Here is a 9,019-nt window from a genome sequence, read left to right on the forward strand (position 1 = left end):
ATGGTGGGGGAGGGGGTGTCTAAAATCGTGCTTTTTCAGTCCACGTGGTATGTGGACGGACCCTTACTTATTCCACAGCATGGACGGTAAAAAAAAGAAATGAAATGAATTCTGCTTTATTTCTGTTACATCATATAATATTCATCACACTAAGGACCCCTCGGCGTCCAGTAAATGTGATGCATATCAAGAATTGCACAAAACAAAGAAACTCCCGACATTGAACAACTGGGCTGAGTTTAAACGTATGACGTCATTACACTCGAGCTGCATTTATTTCAGCATAGCAGATAGACATTGTTTTATTTTCAAGGGAATGATGATTTTGTACGTAGATCGGAACATGAGAAATTGAATTACTTCCGTTATAATGATCCTATCATGCTCCTTGCTCTGGTGTACAACAATAATTTTCCGTGGTTCGTTAACAAGTCGATAGCAATGAGGATATCATTCCGGAACGTATCACCTTACACTAGTGTACACTGTCAAGAAAAAAGAGCTGTCATTCTCGTAGAACGCTTGAAGTAAAAAAACAAGCCGTTTTAATGATCGAAGCAAGAATGAGGGCATAATTTCGTGTTTTGTGTTGAAAGTGAATGAAAAATATTGCACAGAATTCGGAAGGTTAACTGGTCAAAACTTGCAACACAATGGACTACGAACAGCTGGCGAAAAATCTGTAAGATGCGCTTGTCGACGTTGGATTTGTGCTTATAATTTTGTTTTAAATGGTTCTTTCCTGCATGAATTAGCTCTGTCAAACAAGGTTATAACATTTAATTAGCGAACTATTGAATTGAGCCTGGTGCGGGAGTTCTTTCTTTATCTGTGTTTGCTTTTTAATTCTAGCAATGTCGCCGAATGCCGCTCAATATGCCGACTTTGCCTTTGCACCAGCGGGAAAATGGATGATTTGTTCTTCAACGATGAAGATGATCAATTAATTGAGAAGATTTTCGAGTGTACATCAATCCGGGTAGTATTGTGATTGAATTAAAAATGATCGATATTTAACAATTTATCACCAACTGCAGATGACCCCGGCGAACGGCGTCGTTTCGTTGATTTGCATCCACTGTAAAGTGAGACTGGCGGATTTGTACAAATTTCGTGAGCAGTGCATTCGCTGTGAGGAAATCTTTCAAAGCAAGCTTGATAAAACAGAAAATGAAACCATTGAGGTGGTTCCGGATATCATCAATTTACATAGCGACGATGAGAATGATGAAGATTTGACCAATGGCACCACAGAGGAAGAATACAACAGTTGGAAGCGTATAGACTATGAGGATGAAATGGGAATAAACGGAGGAGCGTTTATCATTAAAACTTCCGATTCAGTTCTTGAAAGTGAAACTAGCTCGGTTCAGGGGAGTATCGACGAGAATGTTCAAAGTAATGAAGAAAAACAGTACACCCTTACGCCGCCCATCGAAATAGATCTTAAATCTTTGGTGGTTTACGTTAAGCATAAAAAGCATTGGAAGTGTCCTCACTGTGAGAAAGTATTCAGTCAGTCGGGAAACCTGAAGGCTCACATCAACACTCACACCGGCTACAAACCGTACACTTGTAATCTCTGCAATCGGTCGTTTGCGCAGAAAAGCAATCTCAATTACCACTTGAAAACCTCCCACGATCCGAACCGTCCGTTCAAATGCAACGAGTGTGACCGATCGTTTACCTCATTGGACCAAATGGTGAGTCATTTGAAGAGCAAACACGAGAAACCTGACACACCGCCTCGTCCCGCGGCACCGAAGAAGCACGTTTGTCCTTTCTGTGGGAAGGGATTCTCGCAAAGTTTCAACATGAAGTTGCACATTAATACTCACACCGGCGAGCGGCCATATAAGTGCGACCTCTGTCCGAGCACGTTTACCCAGCGAAGCAATCTGAATGTACACATCAACAAGAGCCACAAAGCCAAGCAGCAAGGCCCGTGAGAGACCCGAGTGTAGCGACCAACCAACCCTTCGGTGGCCATCGTAATTTAGTCAGAGCAATGTGCGTGTGTTTTAAGCGTTCCTCCCTTGCCTAGTTATTTTTTTCTTTTCGTTTGTATAAAGTGTAGTTAGGATAGATAAGCTCGAATGTTTACTCAGGAACAATAATAATTAGTGAAAAAAGTAACCAAATCTTGTAACAGTTAGCGATAGTTTATGATTGCATAAGAGAATCATTTGCATTTTCATAGGGATCAAGGTTTACGTGTTGCTGTTTGGAAATATTTCTAGTAGTGAAAGTCGTGATCTCAGCCAAATCTATTTTTTAGAACACTCGCCTTGACGGGAACGATTCCTAGAAAGCTTAACTTAAAGCGGAATAAGGAATTTTCTGTAAAAGAGGTAGAGCTCCACTATGATAGACTTTATCTGCTTTTTCGCGATAAACTAGAGCAAATAAGACACAATCCGAGAATTCTTTTATCTGTATTTTTAATTTAAATATTTTCAATACATTCGAACAATATCTGATCATCAATCTTACAGAAACTAATTGTTTGATAATTAACCCGATAATTCTGATCATTCTTCCAGGAGGGCAAATAGTTTAATACGCGATGAATTATGCTTCACAATGATTGCGTCACAATATCCTTTTAGTGGGCAAATTATTACACTGAAAATCTTGGATGATTCTGTAACTGTTGGTGTAAGTGCATGGGTGGGGGAAGGGGGCTTAAGACGGAGATGTTAAGACCTTCAATTGTATCTTTGCAAACTCATGTTTTTCAAAACCTGAATAATGTTTCTTATGATTCAATAGGCTTACATATTCTAGGAGAGGCGAACAGAGAGGTTGTTTAATTTCAACGATCAATTTGCATAGAAATTATTTTGTTGTTTGGCGGCAAAGTGGTCAGTGGTAGATAACCATCTACAATGATCTGTTTACTAAATCTAATAGACCTTATCACATGCTGAACTTGAAGAGGTCCCTTTTGTGACCTTGACCCTGGAAAAATATTTCACCTACTGTTTAAATAATTAAATAATGATTCAAACAAATTTGGATAATTAACAACACATAAATCTATCCCATTTAGTATGATATGTGTACTGCCCAAGTTTGTATAGGAGACGTAAACGACAAAATGAACAAAATCGACTTTTTCGCTGTTTTGCACTCTACACAATGTAATACGTTTGCTCAACATGCAAACAAACATTTTTTGTTCGAAAACATTTGAGCAATTTTGAAAAAACGTTTCCGAAAAATCACTGTCCGCATAACAGACGTTGTTCCATACAGTTTTCATTCATCGTTCGATAATCAACAATTGTCAGTATTATGTGCTATAAGCTAAATCTAAATTTGAATCACATTTTTTGTAGAGTGCAAACATGTCTGTCACGATAGTGTCTTATTACCTAGTGTTTCTTAAGGGGGTATTCTAGTGTAGAGACACGAATTTCGGACGTTTTTTCGAGATCCATAAAAATAAAACAAAGAATATTTCTGCTATCCATTATATAAGAGGGGCTTAGAATGCAAGGGGTGTAAGTGACTTGCTCGATTTTTCTTCATCAACTTTTTCTTTAGTTAATAACTCAACTGCAAAAACCTTCCAATTTAAGTTTGCTATTCGCGTTGACGGCGGAATGGTGTCGACATCTGGATACGATATTAGTTTGTATGAGGTCAACTATTCTCTATCAGATTAGTCGACCCTAAGGCAGTTTTAAATTGCTAAAATTTGAATGAAATTTTTTTCTTTGCGTTATTTGCCTTCTATAAGTACGCTGTTCTGACCCCAATTTAAACTTATTTCTATCAATTTTCAGATATGCTCATCAAAACTTGCCATTATAATACAAAATTATCTTTAAACACAATTTGTGTATGATATTTTTTTACTACTTGCAAGCAAAAGTGATTTTAGTTTACCTAGAGTACTAATTTGGTTTGGTAAAAATAATTTTCATTCATAATTTTTATTTTAAAAGCACGTTTATGTCTTTTGCAAACCCATATTGTCATGCCTGCTCCCCCATTTCGTAATACGAAGCTCAATGCCGTCAACGCGGATAGTATCCGATAGATGAGGTTCTGACCAAGATGGTGGAGTTAACAGGTGGCTCGTAATTTACACTATTTGGAAAAGACGTATGAGGAATGGCAAGACGAAAAGTTTGGATTTGTTTATGTTATTACTTACGTTGATATGGTTACATTTGATTTCGTCGAAGGTATTTGAAGCAGTATAATAAATAAACAGTTGTCGTTGAAAATTGTTACCTAGTAACCTTTATGCATATGCTTCCGCCAGCTGGCTCGGCTAATGTGATTCAATGAATGCTTTGATCGTGGTACCGCCACTGGCGTATAATTTGCAGCTTTGTGTTTTGTGCTGGTTCATAACGGCAATCAACCGTGCCGGCGAAACTGTAGTCAATGTTTAGTGTTGATTGGATACCATCAATGTAAATAAGTTCAAACCTACGGGATACGTCCGAACGGCAATTCTGACATTACGTTTTACCTTCCACTTCACTTATCTTGGTTCTGACCTATCTTCCACATTGTCAAATACAGCTGGGAACCCACATTCCGTTTTGCCTGCCAAGATCGGGTCGATGAAATGTCAACAATCGACCTCAAATGCTGCCACCTTGCAATCGAGTTATCGACCTTTCATATGCATTCATCGAACAACTTGACGCCACTTTTTCGCCAACATGTGCAAGGCGTCGACCTGCTTGCAGCGCTGCTTCCAGCACTGCTTGCTGCTTGTTTGTATTGGTTTGATATTAAAATGAAATGAAATATTAAAAGGAAAATGCATAATCAATTTTAGTCATTTTATTACTCGAAAAAATACGTATTACAAAACAATATGTGTTTGTGATATACAAATAACCACAATACAGCGAAATTTTTAAATCCGGGGTTTCCGGATTGACGATTCGAGTCCAGCTGAGCTCGTTGATAAATACCTCCTGCGTTGATAGTTTTTATTTCCTTGATACACATTTGTGCCCGAGGATTCGATTCTGCTGTTGCCGCTGTTGTTGCTGTCCCCGGCATGGGTTTGGAGGATACTGCTGATTGGAATTGCAGATGTTGTTGGCTCCTGTGACAACGGTGAAAATCTGCACTGTTGTTCTTGTTGTTTGGCGACTGGTAATGGGGGAAATCATCTTCCGGCTAGTTTCTATTGATGGCTATAGAAAAGCCAGATGTTTTCACATCATAGTCTGAAAGAAAATGAAATAATTAATGAAAGAAAAAGCGATAACAGTTTCCTTACTCACCAGTTATATGGTCCATTTGTTTTTGTTTGAGATGACAGTTTAGTGGACTACCAGTGATACCATTTGGTTTTTTAATTATTCCGTATTTTCGACCAATGAACTATACACTCTTAGGAAAAATTGGTATATATGACGATTTTTGGGTAAATATTACCAATGATTAGTTGATTTTTGCGATATGAATTAAGTGCGCTACACATACAACATCACCGTCATCGTCCCGTCAAATATTCTCTTGGACTTATTCTGCCGACGTCACAATTTCCGGTGATGATGTATGTGAATGTTACCATACGATTTCCATGGGAGAATATTTGACATTTCATTCCTTCACGTTGACTTCACAGTGACGGGACGTTGTATGTGCAGCGCACTTTATTCGTACATATTAGGCGATAACATTAGTAAACAAATGTAAAACCAGCCAGTATAACAGTAATTTTTGAACTATTGTATGCAATTTTAGTCATTTGTTGAACTATCTAAATGCGGTATAAACCACATTACAATGCACATTAACTCGAGGCATGGCCATTGCAGCGTCCAACATCTGATCCTGCATCGATTGAGTTTGATTCTCGGCTACAAATACAGAATGGTTACTACAAACAGCTACGATAGACTACATCAAAGAGCCAGTTCTATGCCCCTTTTCAAAATTGAGTTGAAGCGCAGCGTCAGTGGAAACGGAACCTTCGTTTTGACGATTTCGAAAACATCCAATTGATCGAACCACCGATCACAATCGTCGGAAAATAGTTTATGAAGTTGCCTTTGACCAAATCCAACAATATAGCGGTGGAATTAGAGCTCAACTAGGCTCGTTTTAGTGTCTCGAATTACCCAGATTCCTCATTATTGAAGTAATGTCTTCACTTTCTCCCGCAACAGATGAGCATGGATCATTATTTGGCTGTCCAATATGTATCAATGTTGATTAAAGAACATAAATTGAATTAATTTTCAAGAACGTCACTCACCTGTCTGGGTAAATTCAACCTTTTTCTGTGGAGAAACAATATCGAAAAGTAGTTCCGCTCAACTCAATTATCAGCTAGACAATTAGGTTAATAATGTTCTGTTTACATTTCTTTCACGGTTTCCAGCAATGACAATCGTCAAAGTTACCGATACCGCTTAGTAAAATGTACCAATCATTGGCAGGGATGTATATTGCATCTAACATTGTTTTTGTTGTGAATGTACCCACAATCCAGTCGACGAACAAAATATCGACCTAACATTGGCCGAAATGCTGTGACTTCTCCGTCTTACCTACACCCAGAAAACAGATTACTAAAATATGCCAAATCTTTGGTGAGGCAAACATTAGTAGAATGTACATATTTTCTGTAAATATTAATCAACTGTATGTAAAAACAATGTTAGATGCAATATACATCCCTGCCAATGATTGGTACATTTTACTAAGCGGTATCGGTAACTTTGACGATTGTCATTGCTGGAAACCGTGAAAGAAATGTAAACAGAACATTATTAACCTAATTGTCTAGCTGATAATTGAGTTGAGCGGAACTACTTTTCGATATTGTTTCTCCACAGAAAAAGGTTGAATTTACCCAGACAGGTGAGTGACGTTCTTGAAAATTAATTCAATTTATGTTCTTTAATCAACATTGATACATATTGGACAGCCAAATAATGATCCATGCTCATCTGTTGCGGGAGAAAGTGAAGACATTACTTCAATAATGAGGAATCTGGGTAATTCGAGACACTGAAACGAGCCTAGTTGAGCTCTAATTCCACCGCTATATTGTTGGATTTGGTCAAGGGCAACTTCATAAACTATTTTCCGACGATTGTGATCGGTGGTTCGATCAATTGGATGTTTTCGAAATCGTCAAAACGAAGGTTCCGTTTCCACTGACGCTGCGCTTCAACTCAATTTTGAAAAGGGGCATAGAACTGGCTCTTTGATGTAGTCTATCGTAGCTGTTTGTAGTAACCATTCTGTATTTGTAGCCGAGAATCAAACTCAATCGATGCAGGATCAGATGTTGGACGCTGCAATGGCCATGCCTCGAGTTAATGTGCATTGTAATGTGGTTTATACCGCATTTAGATAGTTCAACAAATGACTAAAAAAAATCACCGTTGTCACAGGAGCCAACAACATCTGCAATTCCAATCAGCAGTATCCTCCAAACCCATGCCGGGGACAGCAACAACAGCGACAACAGCAGAATCGAATCCTCGGGCACAAATGTGTATCAAGGAAATAAAAACTATCAACGCAGGAGGTATTTATCAACGAGCTCAGCTGGACTCGAATCGTCAATCCGGAAACCCCGGATTTAAAAATTTCGCTGTATTGTGGTTATTTGTATATCACAAACACATATTGTTTTGTAATACGTATTTTTTCGAGTAATAAAATGACTAAAATTGATTATGTATTTTCCTTTTAATATTTCATTTCATTTTAATATCAAACCAATACAAACAAGCAGCAAGCAGTGCTGGAAGCAGCGCTGCAAGCAGGTCGACGCCTTGCACATGTTGGCGAAAAAGTGGCGTCAAGTTGTTCGATGAATGCATATGAAAGGTCGATAACTCGATTGCAAGGTGGCAGCATTTGAGGTCGATTGTTGACATTTCATCGACCCGATCTTGGCAGGCAAAACGGAATGTGGGAAGTTATGGCCAAAAGAGAGAGTCAATGTAGAGAAATCGATCAAATCACTTACACCCCGTTCATTCTAAGCCCCTCATAATCAATTGTTCATCTATCTTTCAACAATAAAACAAAAATTGAACGAAGATAAAATATTCATAACTAGAATAGTTAAGAGTTGAAGTGAGAGGGTTAAAAAAAAGTTGTGCCATGGCGTACACGATTCCAGCCCTTCTGGTTATGTGTAACAAAAAAAAAGACGGGTGGGTAATGTCGGGGACATAACCGGAGTGACGTAGGACTATACAAAGGGATAGCTTTTGTTAAATATATATTTTATTATTTTGGATAATGTTTTAGAAAGCATTGAACTTTATTTCCTAAACTCTTTTTTGGAAGGTTTAATGGCCCTGAAAAGCGCCTTGTTTTATGGAATGGTTCCAATTTAGAAAACTTAGTACTAGTGGTTTTGAAAAAAACCATTTTGAACGCCCTCGAAGCCGCCTTGTTCTGGATTTGCCACCAAAGCAGTTTGTATAAAGAACAAACTTTTTTCTTCTGCTACCTGATGCCGTTTTGTGATTGCGTTTGCCACTCGCCACTCGCTGCAACTGCCTGTTGTCTTGATGTCCACCGAACCGAATGTGTTCTGTTCCGAATGCGGGTTTTCTTATCGTCGCGAGCAGCTTTGCCAGCTAACTCGATCACTTCGGCGGCCTAAGCTATATAACGCCGGCTAGGTGGACTGGTGCACTGGTACTAACGCGCTCGGCCTAGCTACCCTTGCGGGGAACTCCAGATCAACACGAGCGGGAACTCCAGATCAAGGTTCGAGCGGGATTTTGCCTTTCCCTTCACTTTTCCTCCTTTGCCATATCCAACCATGGCTGCTTGTGTTGGTTTGTTGATGTGAGGTGATGCGAAACGATGTGGTGTACGGTTCGGATGAGAATGATCGTTACGGCAGCGGAGAGGGGATTTTTAAGCTGACTGGCTGGCTCGAGAATTACGCATGTGTGAGACTGCGACCAATGTTTCCCTCATTTTTTTCTTTTTCCTTTCCAATCGTGCTTCATTCTATTTCGCTGCTGCTCTGGTTGCCCGTTTTGGTCGGTACGAT

The 9,019-nt window shown here is 39.0% G+C and overlaps 1 long non-coding RNA gene and 1 pseudogene across 2 annotated transcripts; one reads left to right on the top strand and one right to left on the bottom strand.

Annotated features, from left to right (window-relative positions):
- Positions 1-512: 512 nt before the first annotated feature.
- On the top strand, positions 513-2,498 carry LOC129768377 (zinc finger protein 713-like; annotated as a pseudogene).
- A 2,296-nt stretch (positions 2,499-4,794) lies between these two features.
- Positions 4,795-6,404, bottom strand: LOC129769440 (uncharacterized). 2 transcript variants are annotated; one of them, XR_008741879.1, is made up of 4 exons: positions 6,242-6,390; positions 6,105-6,174; positions 5,262-5,370; positions 4,795-5,204 (listed from the first exon to the last, which is right to left on the bottom strand). It is a non-coding gene; the product is annotated as an uncharacterized LOC129769440 (long non-coding RNA). The 2 variants fall into 2 exon arrangements; XR_008741878.1 differs by having other exon boundaries at positions 5,262-6,174; positions 6,242-6,404.
- Between the last annotated feature and the right edge of the window lie 2,615 nt (positions 6,405-9,019).

This window comes from Toxorhynchites rutilus, chromosome 2, assembly GCF_029784135.1.
Source record: "Toxorhynchites rutilus septentrionalis strain SRP chromosome 2, ASM2978413v1, whole genome shotgun sequence".
NCBI lineage: Eukaryota > Metazoa > Arthropoda > Insecta > Diptera > Culicidae > Toxorhynchites > Toxorhynchites rutilus.